This window comes from Rutidosis leptorrhynchoides, chromosome 1 (genome assembly GCF_046630445.1).
Source record: "Rutidosis leptorrhynchoides isolate AG116_Rl617_1_P2 chromosome 1, CSIRO_AGI_Rlap_v1, whole genome shotgun sequence".
Lineage (NCBI taxonomy): Eukaryota > Viridiplantae > Streptophyta > Magnoliopsida > Asterales > Asteraceae > Rutidosis > Rutidosis leptorrhynchoides.
The window spans coordinates 671,301,636-671,329,433 of record NC_092333.1 but is presented as its reverse complement, the minus strand read 5'-3'; the positions used below and the strand labels follow the sequence as shown (position 1 = coordinate 671,329,433).

At 34.7% G+C, this 27,798-nt stretch overlaps 1 long non-coding RNA gene and 1 pseudogene across 1 annotated transcript; one reads left to right on the top strand and one right to left on the bottom strand.

Annotated features, from left to right (window-relative positions):
* The window catches only part of LOC139891021 (glyceraldehyde-3-phosphate dehydrogenase GAPCP1, chloroplastic-like), a 70,368-nt pseudogene extending 55,560 nt beyond the window's left edge, over positions 1 to 14,808 (bottom strand).
* On the top strand, positions 10,887 to 12,873 carry LOC139891114 (uncharacterized). Its single transcript, XR_011773533.1, has 3 exons — positions 10,887 to 11,100; positions 11,695 to 12,033; positions 12,209 to 12,873. It is a non-coding gene; the product is annotated as an uncharacterized lncRNA (long non-coding RNA).
* Positions 14,809 to 27,798: the final 12,990 nt, after the last annotated feature.

Below are 27,798 nucleotides of genomic sequence, written 5' to 3'. Positions count from 1 at the left end.
TTGTAAGTACACCCATTTCGAACGGGTGGGATAACCGGTGGTGGTGGCGGTGGAGCTTGGAGATTTCTTTCAGCTAGGGCTGCAGCGACCCGTTCGTTGATCATGTCCTCAATCTGGGCGGCGGTAGGTGTGGATCTTCCGTTGGCCATGGTATTCTAAACAAACATTTTGACTCAAGTCAAAATCTAGTATGCAAATAGTAATAATACAGTATATAGTAATCAACATGGAATCAAAACATCTCATGTTATTAAATAACGCATCTAGGTACAAATACCACAGAATCATCGTACAGTAATGTAAATAGAACATCGTGCAAGAATTAAATAGCGCAAAGTTCCATTCATTAATAATAATAAGTTTCATACATCTGAATAAGTCCGTACAATACATGAGTAATACAATAAACTACAACTAGATTACATATCGAAATCTAAATACAAAAGTCCTACGGTGAAGGCGGGTGAACTGCTCCTCGAGCCAACTGCTCCTCGAGCTCAGTGACTCGAGCTCGGAGAGTCTCAATCTCCCTCATCAGTTCCTCGTTAGAGGGAGGTGGTGGGGCAGGCGGTGCAGGTGGGGCGGGTGGTACGGGTGGTGCCGGTGGTGCGGGTGGTGCCGGTGGTGCGGTGGTGCTGAAGTAGATGGTCCGGCTCCGGATGTAGACGGTACGTCCCTAGATGTAAGTGGTCCGTATCTAAATCTAGGTGGTACGGTTCCAGGAATAGTCAATACGTAACGGGGAACCTTACGTATCTGTGGGTCGGCAGGGTATGGCACAACTCGTTTACGAGCAGTAACCCTACGACGATGGCCAAATGTGTCAGTAAAAGCGCGACCTCCATTCACCCCTGGAATGACGGTGCCGTCGAAACGGTACCGCTTCTTCGGCGGGGTGGAGGGTGCCTGAATAGGTCTATCAGCATGATCCTCATCATCGCTGGAGTCGTCTGATGATGAAGAATCGGCGGATGATGAGTCATCCGAATCGTGTGGTGGTGATACTGGTGGCTGAGCTGGTAATCCGAAGCATCTGAAGGCGGCCAACATCTGTCTGTGTCTGCCTGGCGGAATCACGACTAAACGTTCGTCGGGAGTGCGTCGGCAAGGCGTGCGCATGTGGTTACGAAACGGCCCTTCCCCGAACTCCGCGGGGATCTCAATACCACCAATGCGGGGCTGTGACCTCGAGGGTCCGGGAGAAGACACTGAGGCAGGTGCACTAGTTCCAGCTCCGGAAGTAGAAGCGTCGGGATCACTAGTGGGTGTCAGGGCCGGTGTATCGGCAGTAGCAGCAGTAAGTGGTGTGGTGGAGTCTGAGTCTGAACTGCCCAAAACGCTAGCAGGTGGTACATCCGACATCTGAACAAGGAAAAATAAATTTTCCATGTCAGTAAGTCATAAAGCAAGCACGTATTAGGCCAACAGTTTAAATCATGTATAACAATAAGTAGCATGGCAATAATAGCAAATCGTACGAAAGTAGCATGCAATCGAAAGCAAGTAATATCATAGAGTAGTGAAATCATGTAGTAGCATATGGCATATAGCAGTGAAAGCAAGCAGCAGCATGCAGTAAGTTCAGCGGAAACACGTAAACTAGCAAGTTGTAGATTAGTCCTATTAGTGAATCCTACTCGGGTCGGTCTTAGACTCACTAATGCATCCTAATTCCCTATAACCAATGCTCTGATACCAAATGTGATGCCCCGTACAAAACCATCGTATACGAATCATCAACAACAGGATCATTACAAGGTCAAGTACTACATCCGTTTTCAAAAAGAGTTTGCATTCAATAATAAAGTGATGTCTAAACCAACATCGAATGTTTTACAATCCAAAAGCAGGCTTCACTAAGTAGAAGCAAATAATAAGTGTATGTGACCACAACGGTCGTTACAAGTCATAGTTCAAAAGTACGAAAGTTTGAATGCAAAATAAAGTAGTTCATGCGTTGTCAACTCTAAGCAGCGGGTGTCTACAGCACAACAAGTACACAGCGGAAGTAAACCTTAGGCACCTGAGAAAAACATGCTTAATATGTCAACACAACGGTTGGTGAGCTATAGTTTAAGTATAACAGTAATGTAAGTAGGCCACGAGATTTCAGTGCTACAACGAGCGTTTCAAAAGTATGTAAAAGTATATGCTTAACCGTGGGCCCTTGGTAACTAACTTAACGTTTATACCCCCTGAAAGTACACTTGGCAAGTGCGTATGATTACGAAGTATTAATCACTCGTTAAATGCTAGCACGACTAGCCCGAGTGGGGATGTCAAACCCTATGGATCCATATCTAAGATTCGCGTTCACGGTTCAAAAACCAATGATTAAACGTTACCGAGCTAAAGGGAATGTTTATGCCGTTGTATAACCCACACATATATAAGTTTTAAGTACTCGTGCCTAGTATGTAAAACATAAAAGCGCATGTATTCTCAGTCCCAAAATAGTTAAAGTAAAAAGGGATGCTATAACTCACAATGATAATGTAGTCGTAAAGTCGGTTTGGAAAAGGTGTGCAAGTAATCGGTCCGAAGGTCCTCAACCTAAGTTAAATAGTACTAAGTCAGTAAATCATACGAATAGTTTTAAAAGTATGTAATTAAGGTCTTAAGGGTCATCATCATTCATCATTTAACAAAAGGCGTAAAGTGAGTTTCGTTTATGAATGTATTTTAAAACAAAGGCTGAATTCAGTCAGTCACCACGGCCTCTAACCTCACTGAATTAAGGTGAGACCAGTGGCCATGGCTCCGTCTATGAGTCCCTTAAGTGTGGTAAAAATTCCAGAAGCAAACTCGTCTTCGTTTGACCGTGGTGACGGTTTAAGTGCGAGTAGGTCTGAAATTTCTGCACAACGTTAAAAGGACCTAGTGACGATCGGAGGGCCATAAATCCTAAACCGTAACTTGGATGAAGACGAGTCTTATATGAAAAGTTATCTACACGAACTGAGCTATCTGAAAGTAAAGGTTACAGTAGCCCAGGTGTACTGGTCTGTTACAGAAACCAGAAAAACAGAAACTGTAAACAGAAAACAGAAAAGTAAATGGACATAGTGACGCTCGGAGGGCCGTAGATTCTAAACCGTAACTCGGATTAAGACCAGTCTTATATGAAAAGTTATCTACTTGAAAAGTTCTATCTAAAAATCATGGTCTCAGTAGCCCAGGTCTACTGGTCTGTTACAGAAACAGCAGGTCAGTAGGGTTTGGACAGAACAGTAAGTTTAAGTGAGTTCCGGTGGTCTTGGTGCTTGATGTTCATCATGGTTCTCATCCTTGATGCATATAGCTTCAAGTGTACAACTCATTGATGTGTTTGCATCGTCTTAACCAAGATTTGGCCATCATAACACTAGTGTAAGTCTATGATACGAAGCACAACTCACTTAAGAGTTGTATGAAGTTTGATGAACCAAAGTTGCATCAAGATCATAGATTCAACACATGCATGAATTAGAAAGGTGATATTGTACCACAAACTTGAAAATAATAAGTGGTTAGTTTGATCTTGAAGATCCAATACCCAAAAGTTAGATCAAACATATGTGTACAAAGTTATAATTAAAAGTTTCATTTGCATGTTCTTGAACTTTTAACTTTAGTTCAAGATAAATGAGGTCAAGGTTAACTAGTAACACTTTGATCATTATAACAAGAATCATGAAATTAAAAGTGTATGAAACGAAGAAGTAAACTAAATTTACAAGTAATAAGTTCATGGTTATTCATACTTTAAAGATTCAAGCCAAGGCTTTGATTCTTAAGAAAGTAAACCTCAAGTTTACAAACATGAATGCATGTATGATTTTTAGAACTTAATAACTTTAAATCTTTAAAACATCAATTGTAGAACCATAAACTAGAGAGTTTAGGTTCTTGCTTGTTCTTGAATAACAAGATAATATGAAGAACAAACTAGGGAGTTTGATTCTTTAAAACAACAAACAACTTCAAGAAGGTAATCAACAACATGAACAAGTAATTAAACAACAACACAACCAAGTAAAAGAATGATGATGGTGGCGGTTTTAGATGAAGAGAAAGAAGAGAAAATAAATCTTGTTACTTACCAAGTAGAGAGAAGAATGTGAGAAAAATGAGAGCAAGTAAGAGTGTGTGTAAGAGTGGAGTGAATGCTAGTAATATGTAGTCAAAAAAAAACTTTGAATCCTCCCCCCCCATACCCACCAAGGTCAAGACCATATGGCCCTCCAATGGGGTGGTCAACATGCTAGATTCTTGCATGGGGTGTGGTGTTTGTGTGGAATGGGAAAAGGGGAATATATGGGGGAAAGATGACTAGCATGCTTGTAAGTAACTTGTCTTCCACCTAGTTAATTATTCCAAGTGTCTTAAACTAACTATTTTATGTTTGAAAGTATTACTTACAAGTGTGATGGGCTAAATTAAGTCCATTTAATATGTAGGGTGGGCTTATAAGCCTTATTCATGAGTCCATTAGCTTTGTCAAGCCCAAGTTCAAGTATTTAACAAATAAATCCAATTAAAGCCCAAGTAACTAACTAATCACCATAGTTAGTCAAAATGATTACTAAAACTAATCATGAATGTAAATAATATGTGAAAATATTATTCGTGTAAGCTCCGGATGTCACAAAGACGTTTCGGGCATTAAAGAATCAAGTACGGGCAATCATGGCAACAAGTAAATGTAATAACATACATTCGTTTAAATCACACGTATTAATAATAATAATTACTAATAAATAAACGTTGGAAAATCCAGGGTCGTTACATAAGGGATCGATATCTTAGTAAGAGATTGGTTGAGTTTCCCGATGTGAGGGATTGAGCAAGTTTTAGTGCTCGGATTGTGGAATTGATAAATTGCGGGTGACGATTTAGTTGGTAAAGGCAATTCATTGGGAAGAATTGCTTAGGAAAGTCGGTTGGGACTTATGTTTGAGGACCGTGAAGTGTGGTCCGTTTGGTTAAGTGACGAGGATCACGAGGACGTGATCGAGTCTAAGTGGGGGAGAGTTGTAACACCCCGTTTTCCCCGTATATGATTTATAGGTGTATTGTGTATGTATGATATGCGTATGAAGGGTTCGGGACATGTTTGGGTGTTGAGGTCTTGTATGCAAGGAAAGGTGTCAGACCACGTTGAACGTCGCGGCGCGACGAAGGAGGCCGCGGCGCGGCAATTAACTGGAATCCAGATCAGAAGTCCAATTAAAAATGATCCCAGACCTAGGCAAATGTCGCAGCGCGACACTTAAGGCCACGGCGCGGCGATACGGGCAAACTGGTACCAGATTCTTGTAATTTTAAATAAGGTTCAAGGGCAAATTGGTTATTTCGCGTTTGAGCCAGATTTGAGGTTTTAACCTCATCCACTCATTTCATTTTACTAATTTCCTTTTCCTTTTCTTTTCATTTTCCTCTCAAAACTCAAACACCCAATTGAATTCAAAGGGATTTTTGGAAAGGAAGAAGCGAGATTTGATCTTTGGCGTAGTTGACAAGTTTGTTCTCCTCGTTCTTAGCTACACGGTGATACTAGTGGTAAGCTCTAACTCTGAATTTCGTTTTTGTGTTCATCATTCAAATTTGGGGCTTTTGATTGTATAATTCATAGATGGAACCCATTTAGTTGTTAATTGAAGATTAACACCAAGATTCGGGTTTATATGTGTTAAGGGCGGGTTTTGGGTTGGTTAATGATTTAACCATGTTTAAGACTTGAGAATGGTGTATAATCACTAGTATTAGTGATTATTGATGTTTTGGAGACTTCTAGGGTTCTTGTGGTTGACTAATTTTGACTAGAGTCAAAATTAGGGTTTGTTGATGGTTATGACTCAAATGTCGATTCGTTGAGGTTTATAAACTTAAAATGGATTAAGTTGAGGTATGAAACCGAGTTAAATATGTTTTGGTGTTAAAACTTGTAAATGGTGAGATTTTGACTTAGTAGGTCAAAATTAGGGTTATGGGCGATTTTGAGAACGATAAGTGTTTAACACTTGTGTTCGGGTTTAATTGGCATATTAGGACCATTTTCACTCGTGTTAGTGATTATTGGTTAGTTTGGGCGCGTTCGGTGTTTGGAAGTGCATTTGGGTCGAAATTGCACTAAGGGTAAATTGGGTTGGTTTGTAAGTCAACCCTAATTGTGTATTGTTGTATTTGTGATAATGGAATAGGTACTTTCCATTGACGAGTCACAGATTACTTGGAAGCATTCATCAAGGCGACAAGGTGAGTGTTAATATCCTATATGCATATGTATGTGTAGGATGGGTGCGGGTCGGGTGAAGTGGTTCTCGGTTATAGAGCTCACTTCACATATAGGTGGAATTGATGGACTTGTGTACATGTCCAATTAGCACGGATGTGCGTTTTGATTGACCACCTTTGGCGAGGTGCACACTTCGTGTGTACATTATCACATGGGCTTGTGAGTGGAATAACTATATATGCATGTATATAATTTATTTACTTGTGGGGTATGGGTTAAAGTTCGATATTGACGATACCATACCCTAGAGTATATTGTGTTGTTGATGAGGGTTTAAAGTTCGTTGTTGACGATACCTCATACGTATGGAATTAAAGTTCGATGTTGACGATGCCATACGATTATTATAGTGACGTTGATGAGGGTTTAAAGTTCGTTGTTGACGATACCTCATATGTGGGTTTAAAGTTTGGTGTTGACGATACCACATTAATATATGCGAATGGGATTTAAGTTCGATGTTGACGATACCATTCGTTGGGCTAGCCATGAGATCTTGAGTACTATGGATGTTGTGAACATCGATGTTTGTCGTATTGTTGTATATATATATATATATATATTAATGTATTGTTGTGGTGTAGCTAAACCTTCGGGTGTAGCTTATTGGCGTTGTTCATATCGTCGTTGGTGAACTTATATTTTGTTGATGTATCTTTAGCTCGTTGCTTAGTGATCGTACGGTATGCTTAGTATTAGCTTGCCTTTATGCTTGGATGCTCCGGTATGCAGTATTTGATATTTTGTGGCGTGTCCATTTTATGCATATATATGTATGTAGTATATTTCAACTCACTAAGCGTTAGCTTACCCTCTCGTTGTTGATATTTTTATAGGTTCGCATGCTTGGCGGCTCGGGTGAGCTTGGAGATTAGAGATCTTGGCTAGGTTGCTTTAGAAGATCTTGCTTTTGTACTCGATTAGGATTTGGGTAGCGTAGTCCCAAATCACCATGCTCGGTTTTGGTTGGAAACTAAACTAGTCGGGTCGTGTATGTCCGTTTGGATAATTAACTAAAGTATTATTTAAAGCGTATTAAAAGGAAAAAATTTATTTGGCCGGTTTTAATACGGGTTGGGATGTTTCATAATCCATTTCGGATAACTGTTAACCTGGTCCTGAAAAAGGGGAATCATCTCATAAGTTAGCATCAAATACATTGGTGCAATATAGACCCATATATAACAGCTCAAACACGATTGTGATAACCCGGAAAATTTCCGATTAAATTTAAACTTAACTTCGATTGTTCCCGACAATTCACGAACAATTGTTATAAATAAATATATATACTTATTATATAAATAATAACTTGCAATATTAATATATCAAATTACAAGTTAAATCATAGTTGTTATACTCATATTATTATTACCTTCGTTGTTATTATAAATCTTAACATTTATATCAATATTATTATTTTCAATAATAATATACTTGATACACATAATTAATTTTATATATTAATATTACTATCAATATTAATAATGTTAATATCTTTATTATTACGATTAAGAATTAAATTAATATTATTATCATTATTGTTAGTATTATTAATATCATTATTTGTTTACTAATATCATTATTAATATTATTAGTATTGACATTATTACTAAAATTATTAAAATTATTATAAATATCATTATTATTATCAACATTATTTTTGATAATTAACATTATTTTTGTTATTACTAGTGTTATTATTATTTTTATTATTAATACTAATATTAAAAGTATTATTATGTTTATATATATTTATATTTATTATTAATTGAATATAAAAATAAAATCAGATAATGGATAAATTAGGTAAACCTGCTTTTTATTTTTTTTATTTTTTCTTTTTGATCGTGATTGCTTTTTTTTTTTTTTTTTTTTGGTTTTGGATCGTGACTCAATATCGACCACCATATTGCTACCAGACAATTATGATCGATTTTAAATACTACAGCCATTATACATTCACATAATATAAATTACCTACTGCAATTCATAAAACAAAACAAGAAAATATATAATAAAAAAAAACTGTCGAGCTCTGTTCTTAGTTCAATTTTACAAAAATTCGATTTCGAAACATTTTTCAAAATCTATAAATGCAATAATGTTAGGAATCTCATACTAAAACTATCTGGAAAGTTTCAAAAGCCAATTCGTAAAATCGAGTACGAATTTTGAAGTCAAAGGTAATTTCTAAAAAAGTCAAAATTTATGTTCATCGCAAAATCTGTATTCGTTTTAATGTTTCTGTTGAAATGGATGATTCGTAAAGTTTATATGAACAATTTAGAACCTAGTTCATGTTGAAATAATTGTCCAATTCATGCTTGAAATCGAAAACATTAAATTTTTTTAAAAAAAAGTGTAGCGACAGCAGCAGCACTCTTAATATATATATATTTTTTTTGTTAATTAATCTCAAATAACTGGTTTCTATGTTGGATATTAAATACTAAAATCGATTTTTATTAAGATTAAAATGTTTTTTTTTTTGGGTTCTGTCGATTTAAGTCCGAGGAAGAAGATGAGAAACAGATAGATATATCGAATAAATAAATTTAGGTTGAGAGTTTAATCAGAAAAACAGACAGCAGAGCTGTGGTTTGGGTATGTGACGGGTGAGCGAGAGGTCGCGTGTTCGAGCCCCGTCTTGGGCATTTGTTTTTAGAAAAGCTTTTCAAGGTAGTTTCCTTTATCACAGTTTTTATTTTAATTATTATTGTTATTGTTATTATTATTAGCATTATAATTATTATTATTATTATTATTATTATTATTATTATTATTATTATTATTATTATTATTATTATTATTATGATTTTAACTATTATTATTACTAATAAAAGTTATCAAGTATTATTAACATAATTAAAATTATAATTATAATTACTATTATTATTATTAGTACTAAAATTATTATTACTAGTATTATTAGTAAGTATTATTATTAATATTATCATTAGTATTATTAAAATTATTACTAATTTTACCATTTTAAGTATTATTATTATTATTATTATTATTATTATTATTATTATTATTATTATTATTATTATTATTATTATTATTATTATTATTATTATTATTATTATTATTATTATTAGTAAACTATTATTTTCAAAACTATCATTTTAACAAAGAAATTTTTTGTATATAAAAATATACTTATTACATATACTATAACTATATTAATATTACATATACATTATATATTAAACCTAATAACATGTTTACATAAATATTTACATATAACAAATTTTTGATTTAACAATATAATATTAATTATATATGTATTAGTATAACTATATGTATAAATATTAATATACAAAATAAATATATATATATATATATATATATAACCTTTGAAATAACAAATATATTACTAAATTAAATAAGTAATATACATAAACTAGTTTGATTATTATTACATATTAATTATATGAATTAATAAATATACAACTGATATAGGTTCGTGAATCCGAGGACAACTCTGCACTTGTTCAGTACCGTCATATGCATATTTACTACAAACTATCATATCGTATCGTGAATTTCATTTGCTTCCTTTTTATCTATATTTTTGGGCTGAGAATACATGTACTATTTTTATAACTGATAGACACAAGTGCAAACTATTATGCGACCAACATGAGTACTTTTATTGTGTTGATATGTAACATGTTATTGTGTTCATATGAAACATGCAAAACTCTGCTTTGTAATATCATTAATTGCTAGATAATGAAGAGGCAAATGGAATTATTATAGATAGCGCTATTGGGAGTAACGTCCCGCACTGTTGACCTCAGGTCAATTGGTGGTATAATAATGATCTCGACAATTACATATGTATTGTCTCGGGGTAAAATCGTTTAGTTTTGATATTATAAGTTCATGGCATACTTTAGATATACATGATATATCGACTTTTATTATATTAAATCTTGTGATCTATTACTGAAATCATTATTTATGACAAACCTATTAACTCACTCAACCTCGTGTTGACTTTTTAAAGCATGTTTATTCTTAGGTACTTAAATATTGCTTCCGCTGTATATCTACTGCTTTGATGATGATTGCTTGCTATGCTTGGAGTCTTCATTACATATCATATCAATTAAAGACATTTAATGCTCTAAATACAATGTAATCTATTTATCTTCCGCTGCAAAACTCAATAAACGTCTCATATAGAGTCGTTCTCATTTATACGACTGTGATTTGATATAATTAGTCACAAATACCCCAGACCCTATTTGGAGGTGTGACAATGATTAAATACAGCCCAAGTAATCCATTTCAGATAACTGTTAACCTGGGACATAAAAATGTTTTACGGGTTGAAATATGGTGTCCAATTATAAATATATAGATCTAATTAAACAAGACATTTTTAAAACGGGCTTTGTGGTTGGTTGGATGAGGATATGGATGAAATGTCCATAAAATCATACTACCATGTTTTACATTAGACTAATAAACAAACTCATACTTTAGATTATTGCTCTTATTTTTATTGTTATTAATATTAATATTAATACATGTAATATACTACTACTATACTAAGGGCCTGTTTACTTGTGCATTATTGGGCTTAAGTGAATGAATGCCTTTTTCGGTCAGTCCATTTGAGTGTTTACTTGGCCCTTAAATTAATGAAATACCTTACTAGATGCATTATTCGGTAATTTGAAAAACCACGGTTGTCCCCATCTGGCCATTCTTTTCCCATTCTTTCTCTATACTACCCTTATCTTTATCTTCTTCTTCCATCTTGCTAATCCTTCAAAACTCTAGCTATTGAAGAATCTTTGTTCCTCGTAAGTACTTTTTTCTTCTATTTTTTCGAGATTATGTATTTTAATCATTTGTAGTGTTGATATCATTGATTAGTCTGATAATATTGTTTATATTTTAAAGATGATGTTCTTGATTGGTGTATGTGTATTTTGTGTTTTTAAGGTGTTTGATGAAAGTCCCAAAAGAAAAATAAGTTTTACCCTATTTATCATTTTCACAAATCTAAGGGGTTTTTAAAGATTTTGATTTTTAGGGTTTTGGAACAAACAAATTTATCTTCAAAATCATGAAAGATTCTGTTGTGTATACATCTGCTAGCTAGATTATGTTGTGTATTTTGTTGTGCATTTTGTATATAGATTTTCAACTTTTCAGTTTTTTTGTATGTTTATATGTAACAAGAATGAATTTGTTGGATCAAACAAACTTTTCTTAAAACAAAGTCATACTTTGAGGTTGTAAGAAAGTTTATACTATTGCTAACAAAATAGATGGGGATGTTACTCATATCAGTACATGTATCATTTATTTGATAGACAAGCTCTACATATAAATTAGTCAAGATTGGTGATATCTTTGTGCTTGTATGCACACAACACATGGCTTATATGCAGATGGAACAAGGAAGTGCGCCAACAAATCAAAAAAGAGTTAGAGTTAGTTGGAAGGATACAAATGTGGAAAAAACATTTATTGAAGCATGTCTTCAAGAAATTGCACGTAGCGGGCGAGAAGGAGGTGGTTTGAAGCCACTTTCATGGAAGAAGGTTGCTCAAGTCCTAAAAGAAACTCATAAATTTGATGTTGACCGTAAACAGATGACAAATCATTTAAGCTACTTGAAGGGAAAGTATCAAGCATGGTTGAAACTAAAAAATAAAACTGGAAACGTTTACGATTCATCCACCAACACATTTAACTTGACTGATGAAGAATGGGAGATAGAGTGCAAGGTGATTACTTTTATTTAATCTTTATTGAAGTGTAATACATTTAAGCTACTGTTCTTAATTGTCAATTATGTATGAAAATAAAAATGGCAGCTATTTCAAAGTTATGGTTTCATCAAGCTACATAGTGTTCTTACATATCATTTAACCTACTGTTTTTACTTATCATTTAAGCTAGTTGTTGTGCACTTCCTTTTGATTGCTAATACATCCCGAACTTTGTGCACAACTCTTTGATGGTGTGATTGCTACCGGTATTCAAAGTTATGGACCACATTCAACTGCTCCTATGCCGGAAGTACCAGTTGTTAATCATGTGGTGGTTGAACAAGTCGTAGAAGGTGCACCACAAATGGCAGGTTCATCTCATATCCAACTTAAGAAAAGGAAAAGAACTGGTAAGGAAGTATTCTCTCCTTTTGAAGAACAAATGATGGGTGTTCTATCTTTAATGGCTGCGAAATATGCTAAACCCGATCAACCTACCACTGATGAGTGCCTAACTAAACTGGATGAGCTTGGGTGGGAATCTAATGGCTTGTTGTATGATACAACAGTTGCCATTTTTAGTGAAGACGACCCAACATATAGGACAATTTGGATGAAACTAAAACAAGAAAGGTGCGAGAATTGGGTAAAGAATATTGCACGCATTAAAGGTCTACCACTGTAAGTTGAATATGCCATAATGGTATATTTATTTTTGGGTAGAATGTTGTTTCAGTGAAGATAACCCAACAATTGAATATATTTTAATAACTCTATTTTGCGCTAGTATCTATTGATTAGCAAAATGTACTTTTGTTAAATATTATAATTGTATTTTGGGATAAATGTTTATGAGAATGGGTTGTACTTTGATTTGTAATCTTAACTGTTGATGTTATTGAGTTTTGTAATGTAGTATAACTACTCATCTATCTTGACTTCATGTTGAACATATAATATGTGATAAGCTTATTTTCATTTATGTTCTTTGGTGTTACCAAGCTACCGGTATTAAAATTTATGATATGTTAATCAATTATTTGGATTATAAGTTCAGTGTAACTAACAAATATTCATATACCATATTTTGTATCAAAAGGGTAAAATAGTCACTGATTGTTATTCAGACCATTCATTCAGCATAAAAGTAAACAGTATTTGTTTTCTCTACTTACTGCATATAGCTACTCATTATCCATTCTGCCATCTATATCCATACAGTGATTAATGAGAAAAAAAGTAAACAGGCCCTAAGAGTAAGAAATGTCAAAAAACTAACAGGTTAACCCATCCCATTTGACCTATAATATAACCTGTTTTCAAAATTTTGAATTGCTACCCAACCCACCCATTTGAGCACCTGTGGTTGAGCTTTAGCAAACCGCATGCTTAAGCATACATAGTACATCTCATGGTTATCTAAGAAATAATTATGTTTAAACTATAGTTGCAATAAAAACAGCCAAACGCAATAAAAACAGCCAAAGTAACCATTTTGTTCAATTGCTTGGAAAGTATAGAAAAAAGAAGTGTGTGTGTGTGTGTGTGTATACACAATGAAAATGCATTATATGAGCCCTTCAAGAATACTCATCACACAACCATGACAAAAGAAATCTTAGACACGCAATCCTAAGGGAACTGTATGCTCTTTGTATTTCTACTATCTCTCTCTCTCGCTTATACATGTATGTTTACTCCGTATCATTCTATACTTGTACATTCCAAGAATCCAGCCATGGTTAGAAGTCCAACCTTTACATAACACATTATACAACCTTTGAAACAACCTCACATTCTAAATTTCTAGCACTATATCCAATCAAAGTATAATGTGTGTTATGTTGCATAGCATAATATCTAAAAAACCAGAGTTGGTCCAGTAATACTTTTACTTATCAAGGTCACAAAATAACAGCATTATACTATAGCCAAAAGAAGTCAACAAGCTGATCCAAGGCATATTTACAATGAACCTTAAGTCCTTACCATGTACTCGGAATTAATAAAAGGATCATTGACAGCAACAACCTCGATATCATCTCTAAATGATGCTATTCTCAACACCAGCCTTCCGATTCTTCCAAAACCTACGAGATTAAAGGTAACTCGATTATACACTTTAATTGCAAGACCACTCTAATAATTAATGATCATAAATTCATTATAACATTACTGTTTGGCTCACGGAATTCAACGGAATTCTGGCAGAATTGGAATTCAATTTAGACACGACGTGTATCTAAATTCAATTTTCATTCCTGGGGAATCCCATTATATTCTGTGAGCCAAACGGGTAGAACTCTCTCCATTGATTCCGACCTTGGTCTTCCCTCCAGAACCAGATTCTATTCAAAAATCAAGTAATGTAAATTAACGTAATTAATATAAATTAAAAGAGAAGGCGGGTTGAGCATTTTATCTGACAGTTGGAAGGCATGCTTACTTGCAACAGTTGGCAGTGTCTGAGTAGCAGTAGCTTTAATTGGATTGATGCATCATGTGTGAGAATTAGATACACTGCGTGATTAAACATATAAATACACGATACACGATCATTTTCACAACAAGAATTCGAAAGAAAAAATACGCTCAACTGTAGAGACGAAGATTCCCCTGCAGCAGTAGCAAATAAAGTAGATTGAAGCTTTAATGATGATCGAGTAACATTCAATGAAGAAGGTGATGAAGTGTGTTGCCTCGATTCATGAATAGGTGGTAGGTTACTTGTTGCCTCGATTCATGAATAGGTGGTAGGTTACTTGATTTAAGCATCGAGGAGAAAGCCATAATAATTTTGATTTTTGGTTAATTAATTAAAAACCCTTGACAGATAGAGACAAATATTTATATCTATTGAGATATAAAAGAAGGTGGCCCTATTTGTTGAGTATTTAAATGGCGAAAGTTGACTTAATGTAATTGAAGGTAGGTGATGGGTAATGTGGTTTATTATGTCTGTTTATGAACTACTATGTAACTACGGTTGGTTTGTGGTGTCTTGTGGTGGTTTGCAGTGGTGATATTGTCGAAAATATGGGAGAAAAAGGGTCTTTGTTTTTGATGTCAAAAGTGTCCTTACCTAACCATGCTCTTGACTTAATAAACCCTTGTAAACCTCGCCCATTTTTAATTTTTAATACGGAGTATTTCATTTCATCAAATCAATTTAATTACTGTAATAATTTGTTCTCATTATTTAAGTTCGTTGAAAGAAAAAAAAGGCGCTTGATGTTGCAATAGTAGTACTCCCCTAATATATTAGAACATTAATTATTTAATTCTTTTTGGGGATGGGTTCTTGTGTTTTATACAAACTTATGAAAATCTTCATTTAGTTCATTTTACGCCTTTATTACATGTTAAAACTTTACCTTTATTATGTAAATTGTAATATTGTAATAGCAATAGTAATTCATCTACGGCTTTAAATGACTATAAAATTGACTAAATTATCTATATATCTCAAGGTTGTAAAAGTCGCGAGTCAGTGACGCATCGGTCGAGACCTAAAAAGGTCGCGTCGGCCGAGTCGGTGACGCGTCAGTGACGCATCGGTCATTGACCAACGTTGACTTTATTAATAATTTCTTAAATATATATTTATATATGTATAAAATAGTTTATTTTGTACCATAAATTTCTTAAATAAGAACTTGAATTAAAATACAATCAAACTTCAAACTTAATTAATGTTACCAAGTACATAATCAGTAAGGACACGGAGAAAAGAGCGGCCCAAAAAATGAAAACAAACCCTAATTTTACAACATATCACATCTTGAAAATTTGACTGATTTTGACCGTTTTTGACCAACTTTGACCGTATTTGACAGACTTTGACCGAACTTTTAGCTTTGACCGTCTTTTGAGTCGTTTTTAGAAAAAACGAGACGGAGAACCTAAAAAATGACGCATCAGCCGACGCGTCGGTCAAGTCGGCCGACTTTTACAACATTGATATATCTAATAGACAAAACACTGTAGCACTATTCACCAATAGTAATCAGAGGTATTTCATCATTTCACCTTTTTTTTTCAACTATAAAAGAAGCAACTTTCGTAAAAGAACAAATCCTTCAATGTTACCAAAAGATGTCGAAAAAAATTCTTTTTTACAAAAAAATCAACTAATTTTTTTTCTCTCTTTTATTCCTCAACGATAAAAGAGACAACTTTCATAAAATGAACAACCCTTCAATGCTACCAAAAGATGTCGAAAAACATTCTTTTTTACAAAATAGATCAACTGACTTTAAAAAAAAATGAACGCTAAAAGAAGCAACTTTCACAAAAGTAACAATCCTTCAATGTTTGATGTCGAAAAAATTCTTTTTTACAAAATAGATCAAGACTTTTTTTTTAACTCGCATTCAAAACGGAGACCCCAACGCGAAGCGAGAGATCCACAACTAGTTATTATCAAGAGTTAATAAAAGGTCGTTAACATGACAGTTGGTGGTAAATCTTGAAAACCTTATGTCAGTTTCAAAATGATATATATATATATATATATATATATATATATATATATATATATATATATATATATAAACCACTTAACCAATATGATTTTACTGCTTATATTTAGATATATATCCAAATACTTTGGGAGGGCTATAACACACCCATGCTTTCCTCAAGATGTTGATAGTACTATCGTTGTGAGCCTTTCAATTATAAAGTCGATGGTTTAAGTCTTGAGATGAGATCGTTCTCAAGGGTTAACACCCACACATGCCCTCCTAAAATGCTTTTTGTAAACTTTATACAACAACAACAATACTCAATCCCGCATATGCGAGGTATGTGGGAGGTGAGATGTAGACAATCCTTCCTCTATTCTAGAATAAAAGATAAGTCGTTTCTTTAACCACGAGTCGAGAAAAAAAAAATCTCTACCCACATGAAGAAAAAGTCATCTCTCTCTATTCCAAGGTAGAGAGATTGCTTCCGTGAGGACCTCTGGCCTAAAAAAAATAAAAAATAAATAAAATTCCATGAAAATGGTAGAATCAAATTTCTATTAGTTTTAAAGCCTGTCTGAAAATCAAGGAACCCTCGAATAGCTACGAATGAATATTTCTATATTCTATAACCACCTCACCGAAATCTAGGTGAATATCTACGAATGAATTTCATGAAGTTGGAAGAAAGGAACCCTCGACTGATTATATTGGCTAGCAAACCCGATGTTCTTTGATGCAAATCCCCCTAATAAAGAAGACATAGACATCTGGGGTCCTTTGAAAAATGAAGAAAATTCTGTTAACTGTAAATATCTATCACATCTTTGATTTTAACTTACCTCTCGAGCAGTGGCGGATCTAGGATTGGTAGTCACTGGTGTCACCGGTTAAAATCTGAAAAATAATTCTACTCATGGCTTATTTCAATGGTGTCACTCAAAAAAATTTACACTATCCACTGGTGTCACTAGTTAAAAACCTAAATTTTTTTTTGCTACATCGCGTATTTGAGTGGTGTCCCGTGCAACCACTCGGAATAAAGTACATCCGCCCCTGCTCTCGAGTCTATAATTCTTTGTACATATTTTCGAGCAATAAAATTTTATTTGCTTAAAAAAAAAAACAACTCTATAACCACCTCTCTCCATCTAAATTGTTAATGGGTGTGAAATGTAAAAAACATTTTAAGAATAAATCCCTAAGAAACTCTCAACGGTTCGTCGTTAGAACCGCCGTTGCCCATTTTCATCAACGACGCCGATATTAGCACGATGTGCTTAGGCCGCCGTTGAATGACCGTCGTTCGTTTTATTGTTAGATGACAATTCCTAGCACGAGTAAAAAGTCACAAACGGCTATATTATTTGATTTTGGATTTTTATCAAACGGCTACTTTTTTTTTCAACTACACCTCATTTATATACACCCAACATCTATCTCTTTTCCATCAACATTCAACTCTCATTTTTATCAAACTTCAACTCAACTTCATCATCTCCATCTCATTTAACCATGTCTTCTTCCAACAAAAAAAAATCAAAACCGAAAACAAAAACAACAACAACAAAATACAACCGTCGATGAAGATATATGGAATTCGGTCCTCCAAGACACACTTCATCAACCTCAAACAAATCTCCAGCAACAATCTCTCATCAATATGAAACATCTATCTCCCATGGGCTCGTCTTCTAACCCCCATTATCAATCTCAATATCATCAACTAAACAATTGGCCCGTGAATCCTTTTTCCATATCTCATTATATGACTAATCCCCACTATCAATCTCAAACGCTACAATTTAACCAACCTCAAACGCCTCAATTTAACCAACCTCAAAGCCCTTGGATACCGTCTTTTGACACACCACCCGAAGAAGACGAATTCGACGTAGTGCAAGAAACACAACCCGAATTTGAGCATGTTGAAGAAACACAAGAAGTAGCCACGGCCAAAAAAGAAAAAAGGGCGAAGGTTTTGTGGTCGGACGAGGAAAGTAGGATTTTAGCCGAGTGTTGGGTGCGTACTACTCTAAACAATGAAGTCAGAAACTCCCAAACGCATCACTCTTTTTGGGGGGGCTTCCGAGAAGATTACAACTCTCAACTATTGGAAAAAATACGTATCGATCAAATAACGGGCAAGTGGAGCAAGATGGCCAAAGATATCAAGTTATTTATCGCTATTTATGACAAGCTCGTGAATCATTGGCCTAGTGGTAACAGGGTGGCATGCAAGAATGCATTTCGTGAACAACAAAAGAAAACTTTCGCGTACGAAGAAGCGTAGAGGGTTGTTAAAGACCCAACCTAAATTTTTAACTTATGAAACTGTGATGACCGCCAAATGTCGTGCAACCGATCCTGAACCTGCCAATTTGGGGCCCCAAGGAGGTGCAAGGAGTGCATCTGCTCGGGGCCCGTGATTTTAGAGGGCCCATTTTTATAAAACAAAATCGCAGCTAAAAATTTAAGTTTTGCTTCAATGGAGTTTTATGTGAGTTTCATTGGAATACGGTGAAGAACTGTGAAGAAGAGGGATAAAAAGAAAATGTGGGGTTCAAAGACTTTACTTTTAATTCTCATTTTCAATGAAAACAAGTATTACTTTAATATTTCACAATAACCCCTAAACTACTTAACTTTATTATTTTAACTCTACCTTTTTAATTTTTTTAATTTTACATATAAATAAAAAAGAAGTCTAGGAAATAGTAAATCAAATTACGGAGTATTACGCATAGTTAAGATTTTCACAATTCAATTTTGTTAGTGTATAATTTAAGATGCACTTTATTTTTTTATAACTAACAATTTGTTTATAACTAAAAAGTTAATATTAGTTAATTATCTTATTTTAAAATAAAAATACTTTTTATCTCATGTTTTGCTTTTCAACAAATCTTATATAGTAATATATAACTGGAATAACGAGAATCTTGAAAATATTAAATTAAAGATTAACATTAACAGGATAACGAAATTCAAAATCTTATATAAAAGTCAATGCAAGTCCTAAAAAATTCATGACGTCGAGATTAAATGCTTAGCTATTCAGTTAAAATTTCCAGTAAGGACATAATTGTTTTTCCGCACAGGGCCTCATATTACTCGGGACCGGCCCTGCCGATCAGACTCCGACTTCGACTGATACCCCGACAATCAAATTGGAGAATTTATTTCTAGGTCCATCGATCCGCCGTCCACCGGGTCGTGTAAAGAGTCAAAAGAGTTCTTGTTCGTCGGATGCGGCATCTCGTTGTTCAACGGAGGATGCTAGTGCATCTATTTATGATGGTGCAAATGTGATGCATGAGAAGATGAGGGCGATAAGGGAGGAGGCTGAAAAACGAACTAGAAAGTTGGAAGAGCAAGTCGACACTCATGTAATGTTGGAAATTTTGAATCTTCTATCGCAACCGGTGTCTTCCAACATTCCACTCTACCAATACGACTTGTTGATGCGAGCTAGGAGTGACATAACGAAGAAGTATTTGAGCAAGTTTCCGAATCAAAATTAGTGTTTATTGTTGTTAACTTTCATGTAATCGTTTTTAAATTTTCATGTATTGTATTCCTGTGTTTTTTAATGAAATAAATTGTTGTTTTGTTTTACATAATTATTTAACAAACAAACACACACAAAATAATAATAATAATAATAATAATAATAATAATAATAATAATAATAATAATAATAATAATAATAATAATATAATAATAATAATAATAATAATAATAATAACTTTTTTATATAAATAATAATATCATAATTTTTTATATATAAATACAAGTAATAAATAATAAATAAGTTTAATATAAAAAAATAAAGGTGAGACCAAGTGATGAGTACGTCATGGTTGTTAGCATTTAGTAGTTGGTTAGTGATGGAAAGAAGATGATGATGGGGCGCTGATGTGGCACTCCGTGATGCCATGACATTGCGTCATGGTTAAGAGTGGTCTAACTCTCAAATTAGTTTTAATGTGGTCCTAATTTCTCAAATCTCAATCAAATGGTTCCATCAATTTCTCATATGCATAGCTAACTGTCAAAATCATTTATATTACCTTCATGCGACCAAAATGACATGATAATTAACTGAGAAATTTGTATGTGAAATGACATTTTAATCAACCGAGAAATTTGTATGCAATATTGGATACAGTTAAGTTTATATATTCTGGTGATCCATAAATTCGAGGGTGAAATGGTATCAATAAAGGGTAAGAAAATGACAGAAATACCCTCAAAAATATTGGGTAAATGACATTTCAGTCCAATTGAAACAGTAACTCTACAGAATCCAGGCAGTCTGGTAATTAGTCTATGGAGGTAATTGATGCATCGTTAATAATTTAATGAAGTTTCCCTGCAAAATATTGGTTAAAGCATTACTTTAAAATCATTGCATCTTTATTAATTAATTGGAAGATGAAGACATGTTTTTCATGAAAAAACACGTTCGCATTCGTGACTAATTGATGCGTAAATGTTTAAACTGATGTACAATTGTCTAAAGGATACTGCATCCATAATTATTGGGTTGAGGGCTAAATAACAACATTAATTTAGAATGAAAAAAAAAAGTTGTTGATTTAATGTTAAAAAATTGGAACTTAAAATCTTATATAAACCAGATGTAGATTAAACCTACATAGTTATTGATGAAAAGACGTCGCATACGATAGAGAGTCAAGTAACCCACAACACTAAACGCAACTACACCGATCCGTTATTTAACATACATGGAGCTAAGATAGCACTTGACACCCAAAAACACCTATCAACTTGAAGAAAGTACAATAAACTTAATGATTTATAAGAATATAACCTCAATCTTCAGCACCCGTCTGCTTTTGGACTCCATGTTTGAGGACCAGATATAAACTAGGACCCACATATCAACTATGATATCTTCGTCAAAATTTGAGGAATGTTATTCAATTGCACCATAAATTAAACTGTTTTGCCGCTTCCAAATAAGCTTTAAAACGTATCAATGTGAGTATAACTTATTATGAGATTATTCATAGTGTCGATCTCATAATGTGTTTAATTTTAATCCCGTGAGTAGTTAATTCAACTTGAAGGTCTTTTAACTTGCTCACTTATCATGCTTTAAAAATAACAACTTTAAGTAAATAACATTACCACATTGATAAAACATAAGTTAGCGGTCGGTTAATTTGGCGTTTAAAGAATAACGAAATAAAAAAGGAAGTAAAAAAATGTTGTAAAAAAAAGGGAAAGAGTGTTGTAAAGAAAAGGGAATTTGTTTTTGTTCTTTCGATCGGTTAACGATCGGTGGTTTAGGTCAGTTAACAGTCGGTTAATTGGGCGTTTAGAAAATAATGAATTGAAAAATAAGTGGAAAAAGATTGTAAAGAAAAGGAAAAAAAAAGTTTGTAAAGAAAGGGGAAGAAAAGTTGCAAAAAAACTATAGATAATAAATGAAAAATTCCGAATTACCAAAATACCGCCGAAGTTAGGGGTATATATGTGACAACCCGAAAATTTCTGACTAAATTTAAACCTAATTTTTATATGATTTCGACACATTAAATTGAGTCTCAAATTTTTTTGAGATGATTCATTTAAACTTAAACAAATTCCGACGATTCACGAACAATTATTCGTAAATAATTATGCATTAGTATTAATTCGTTATATTAATATTATTATTAATATCATTTTTAATAATATATCACTAATCATTATCATTTACAAGTATTATTATTACAAATATTATTAATGTTATTATTATTAATAATTATTAATAATATTAATATTATTAGTATGATTACTTTTACTAAAATTATTAAGATTATTATAAATATCATTATTATTAATACAACTTATTATTAATACAACTTGTTATATTCTATGTGACTTTATAGATATGACCTTTGTGATATGGTGTCATGCTATTGTGAATTGTTTGTTATATGGCCTATTGTACTATATGTGAGATTACTGTTGGCCTAGACTAGAAGAATTGAAGTGAATGATTTGTAGTATTAACAAAAGACGAATATGAAGTCATTTCCTGACCGTTGACTGATGGGACACACGTAGTGACCCATAAAGACTGATTAGGGTAGTGACCCCTTGATGAGTAGTGAAAGTCTCGAACCCTATTGTGTAACTATGTGAAGTGTAGTCTTCATGCTTGGCGACCGTGACTGAACCAGTAGATGACGGACCCTATGATATTATAGTATGACGGGACTTGTTGTGTTGGACTTAGGTGAAATGTAATTCTTTCCCATGGATCGACGGGACACACGTAGTGGCCCGTAAGGATTGAAATGGAGTGGTAGTTTCCTTGACTTCTCATAAGAGGATCCGGACCCTGTTTATTGTTGTCATATGTAGGTGGTTTGCGTGTCACGTATGATGTTGACTTTTGGTTTAGATGATTGTGGCTGTAGTAAGACTTTGAAGAATCGTTTTCCTACCATAGACTAATGTGAGTTAGTGGTGACCTTTTGGAAGTAAGTTTGAATGGAGTTTTCCATGTAGTCTTGACTGAAAATAGGAAAACCGTGTTTTGTCGTTATGTGAGGAGTATTATTAGCCTGGATGTACTGTTGCAGGATTTGACTAGCTAAGTAGGACCTGTAGAGTTGTCCTGAGAAGTTGTTGATTTTTTTGTGAATTGATATGACTCATTAGATGTCAGTATGTAAGACGTTCGTTTAGTGACTTTCTTGGAAGTAGAGCAGACCTTAACGGGAATAGAAATTCAGTTCAAGCTGAATTATGATGAATCTTGACTAGGTCGGGAGACGTGATTAGAACATTGATCATATTACTGTTAAGATAGAAGCATTGATCTGGTAGTTCGATAGTGACCGTTGTGAATATTTTATCTTTTGAAGATTTGAATATAAGGTCGAGGACGGACAATAATAGCATTTGAAAATAAGACGAAGTAAGTAGGTATAGTTTATTGGATGTTGGATCAGAGTTACTAACGTGGTTACTAAAGAGGACTTAGTAGAATTAAGATCGAATTAGAACCGAGTTAGGTGTTTTCTTTCAAGACTTTTGCGGTTTTGATAGCCTTAGATTGTAAAATCTATTAGTTTGGGATATAGTGGAGATTTATAACTACCGATGACTTAAGAAGATAGACCGTGTTGTTTTGATGAACTCGACTAAGATCTTGTTCCGAAATACTCGAAATGAAAGTGTGATTTAGAATGATGTACTACGTCTGGCCAACGGAGATACATTATAGTAAATCCTACAGTAGTTTTGAGAGTCGGAAGAGATGTAACGAGTGTTAGATCGGGTGTTATTTAACGATGAATGTGATTTTCGATGAACTGTTGACCGAGTGTAGACTTTTCTGACATAGTAATGTTAGTTGAACAATATTTGGACCTAGGCTATTGATGATCGAATAAGCCTTAGTTTTGAATTTTGATAAAGTTCGAAGCAAAATAAAGTCGATGCAGAGATAGTTTTAGTGGTGTCAAACGCGTGCATTGATATCATTTGACGGACTTAATTGTTAGATGGATGTTTATTGCTTGTGGCAGTGGATATTGTTGACTTGAAATCCATGTTCGAATGATTAATGTTGGGTTAATATTGCAATTGTAAGTGTTTCTTTTAAGGATGATATGAATAAAGTCATACTTTAAGTTATGAATTTTGGGTAAGTATCAACCTAGATAAGTGATTTATGACGAAACCCTTAAATGTCGAATTTGAATTAGGTATTTAATTGTGTGTTCTGGTAGCACTTTAACCAAGTGATGATCTTTCTGATGTAACTGTAGTAGTGTCGGGCATGTGTATTGATGTTACTTGAGGAAAATTAATACTTAGATATCTACTTTTAGAATGTATGGACGATTATCCTTTACTCAAGATTTGTGATGTAATGATTGAATTGATTTGAAATTGGGTTGGTAATCATTTCTACTATGATTGAGTTGATCAGAATAACGATTTAGTCGTTGAATAATTGGGGAACATTGAACCAGATAAGCGAATTTTAATGAAATTCTTGAATATCGGGATTGAAACAAGTATTAAATTACGGAATTTGGGTAAATTAGTGTAATCCGAGTTGATTAGGCTATGTTGTAGTGATGAAATTAGCTAAGTTTGTGTATTCTAAGGTAAATGATAGCCATTATTCAGTGTTTTAGAGTGAGTTGATCTAGGAAATTCAATGAAAGTGACTTGAGAATAACCTCAAATCATGATTGACAGATATAATGTAGTGGGTCATTAGTAGTGACTCGAGAGTTAGTGTGTAAAACCTAGACATGAGATGGAATTTTCGTGGTATTTCGTAAGATTATTGATAGATCAAGTTTGGAATTCAGACGAAATTATACTTGTTCAGTTATTAGATAGCGGCAGGTTGTCAGCATTGAATTTCTTTAGCTAGTGGTAAAGACTGTTTTCTAGACCAGAATGTGATGTAACAACCCGACTTCATAAACTCAAAACGCGTACCAAAAAAAAAAAATTTGTATGTCAGTACATCTGGACGGCGTCCAGAAACCTGGACGGCGTCCAGCTCAGAAAGGTGGGACGGCGTCCAACTTTTGGGGACGGCGTCCAGCTCAATCAACTAGGACGGCGTCCAAGCAATTGGGACGGCATCCCAATAGCCTTCCAGCTACTGATCACGGGTCCAACTCACACGAGCGGAAAACCCGCTTCCCGACACTTTCAAACGAAAACCTTTTTACCACAAGTCAATATAAGTGAAACTAAGAGATTTTCATCATCAAATCAAGTTTTACATCAACGGGCCCACATCGCCCCTTTTACGAGTTTCGTTCAAAAATAAAAGTTTCGACCAAATATAAGTTTAAGTTCCAAACGACGTTAGAGCATGGTATTTGGGGTTAAACTACCCAATCTCGGTCGAACTCCAAAAGCTAACACCCAAAAGCATCCCCTAACAAAACAAGCGGGAGATCACTAATCCAATTGAACGCTTTTACCCTTGTCAACGCCCGAGCCTATAAAAAAGGTAAACAACGAGAGGGTAAGCAAAGCTTAGTGAATGCAATAATTATACGAATACATATATAATTATACCTACTTGCATACACTTACACAACCGCAAACATGCTAGCAAACAACATTAGCTTATCGTCGCAATAACAAGCTATAATTCACCATTACCCCCAAGCTAGCATAACATCCACATATACATATAACTCGAATAATATAATATGCTTACAACACAAATAACCATGGTTAACCAATAGTACAAGGGAACGGCGCTCGCGAAAACGCCATCGGTGTTCACAACATCCGTTAGGGCACTTAACACCTCGCACCACTAACCCCTAGGGTGGCACCTTAACACCTCGGTACATCACCCCGAGTGGCATCTTAACACCTCGATGCATCACTCATTAATTTACGGAGTGGTGTCTTAACACCTCGACACTACACTCCTAGGTGGCATCTTAACACCTCGATGCTACACCTGAGTGGCATCTTAACACCTCGATGCTACACACTTCACGTGAAACATGGTGTCTTAGCACCTCGACACTACACATTTCACGCTACAACAAATAGATACATTATATACATACGCATATAATTATTCCACTCACCTCAAATTCTTCGTGTAAGATAACCGAACTTGCAACGTCAATGTAACGTACCTATTACATTTTAGCACATAATCAATTCACAACTCAAGTCGGTCAAGCAACTCACTTAACAATCTAGAGTCTTTTGACCCTAAGTGCAATCCCGACCCATTTTGCACCTTTAACCCTAATAATGGGTTAACTTCACCAAAAACCCTAACTTTAGCCAATTAAGGTCTTAACACACTTTTAACCACAAAGTTAACTCGTTTTCATACATGCAAGACAACCTAGGTCATCAAAGACCCATTTGACCTATTTCTAGGTCAACACACCCATTTGGGTCACCCACAACCCAAATCACACCCACTAACATTAACTATAAGTGTATTAGTATTTACTTAGGTCTTTAAGACCCATTTACACCATTTACCCTTTCAAAACCCTAGGTTAGTCACCATTTGGGTCTTCATGACCCAAACTTACCCAAAAACCCCAAATTACTCACAAATGGGTTTTATGTGTAATACTAACCCAAACCCTAACCCTTAAACACATTAAACTAAGGTAATCAAGTTTAGGGCTTACCACAACAATCAAAATGAAGCTAACGAGGAGCTGAACAACTTTAATGCTCGAGCTAAAACCCGAAACAAGCTTCTTCTTCTCCGATTTGAGCTTTCTCACACTTGAATCACACTCTCTCACTAGGATTTAAGTGGATGAAGTTTGGTGGTTAGGAATGGAGTAATGAGGCTCAACCAAACTGATCTAGGGCCTTTAATTCGTCCACCAAGTGAAATTACCAATTTACCCATCTAAGATATTTAAAAGCAAAAAGACATGCCTGCCAGCCATTCTGGACGGCGTCCCAAAATGTTGGACGACGTCCAGGTCTTCGATCTGGGACGGCGTCCCAAATTGTTGGATGGCGTCCAGGTCTTTAAACTGGGACGACGTCCCAAATGTTTGGACGGCGTCCAAACCCAAAAAGAAAACAAGATCTTACAACTCTCCCCCACTTGAACCAGATTGCGACCTCGCAATCCAAGCCGCATGACACGAGGGAAGATAAACTAACACGAACTCTTCGGGCTCCCAAGTGAACTCGGAACCTTTACTTCGCCGCCATTGAACCTTGAAAGTTCTCACCTCTTTATTCCTCAACATTTTCACCTTCTCGTCAAGGATAGCAATTGGTTCCTCGACATATTCTAACTTGTTGTTTAGCTCGATCTCGTCTAAAGGCATCCATGAGGAATCATCCGCAAGACACTTACGGAGGTGGGAAACATGAAATGTATTATGGATCCCCGCAAGTTCTTCGGGTAATTCCAAACGATAAGCAACTTCGCCAACACGAGCTAAAACTTTGAATGGCCCAATAAACCGAGGAGCTAACTTTCCCCGTTTTCGAAATCGAATAATACCCTTCCATGGCAAAACCTTAAGAATCACCATATCGCCTTCTTGGAACTCAATCAATCACCTACGTCTATCGGCATACGACTTTTGCCTATTTTGAGCCTTCTTCAAATGTTCCCGAATCAAATCGATCTTGCTATTTGTCTCTAAAACCAAATCGGTACTCCCGATCTCTCTTTGACCCACTTCTCCCCAACAAACGGGAGTTCGACACCTACGCCCATAAAGCATTTCGTAAGGTGGCATCCCGATACTAGTATGATAACTATTATTGTACGAGAATTCCACCAAAGGCAAATGCT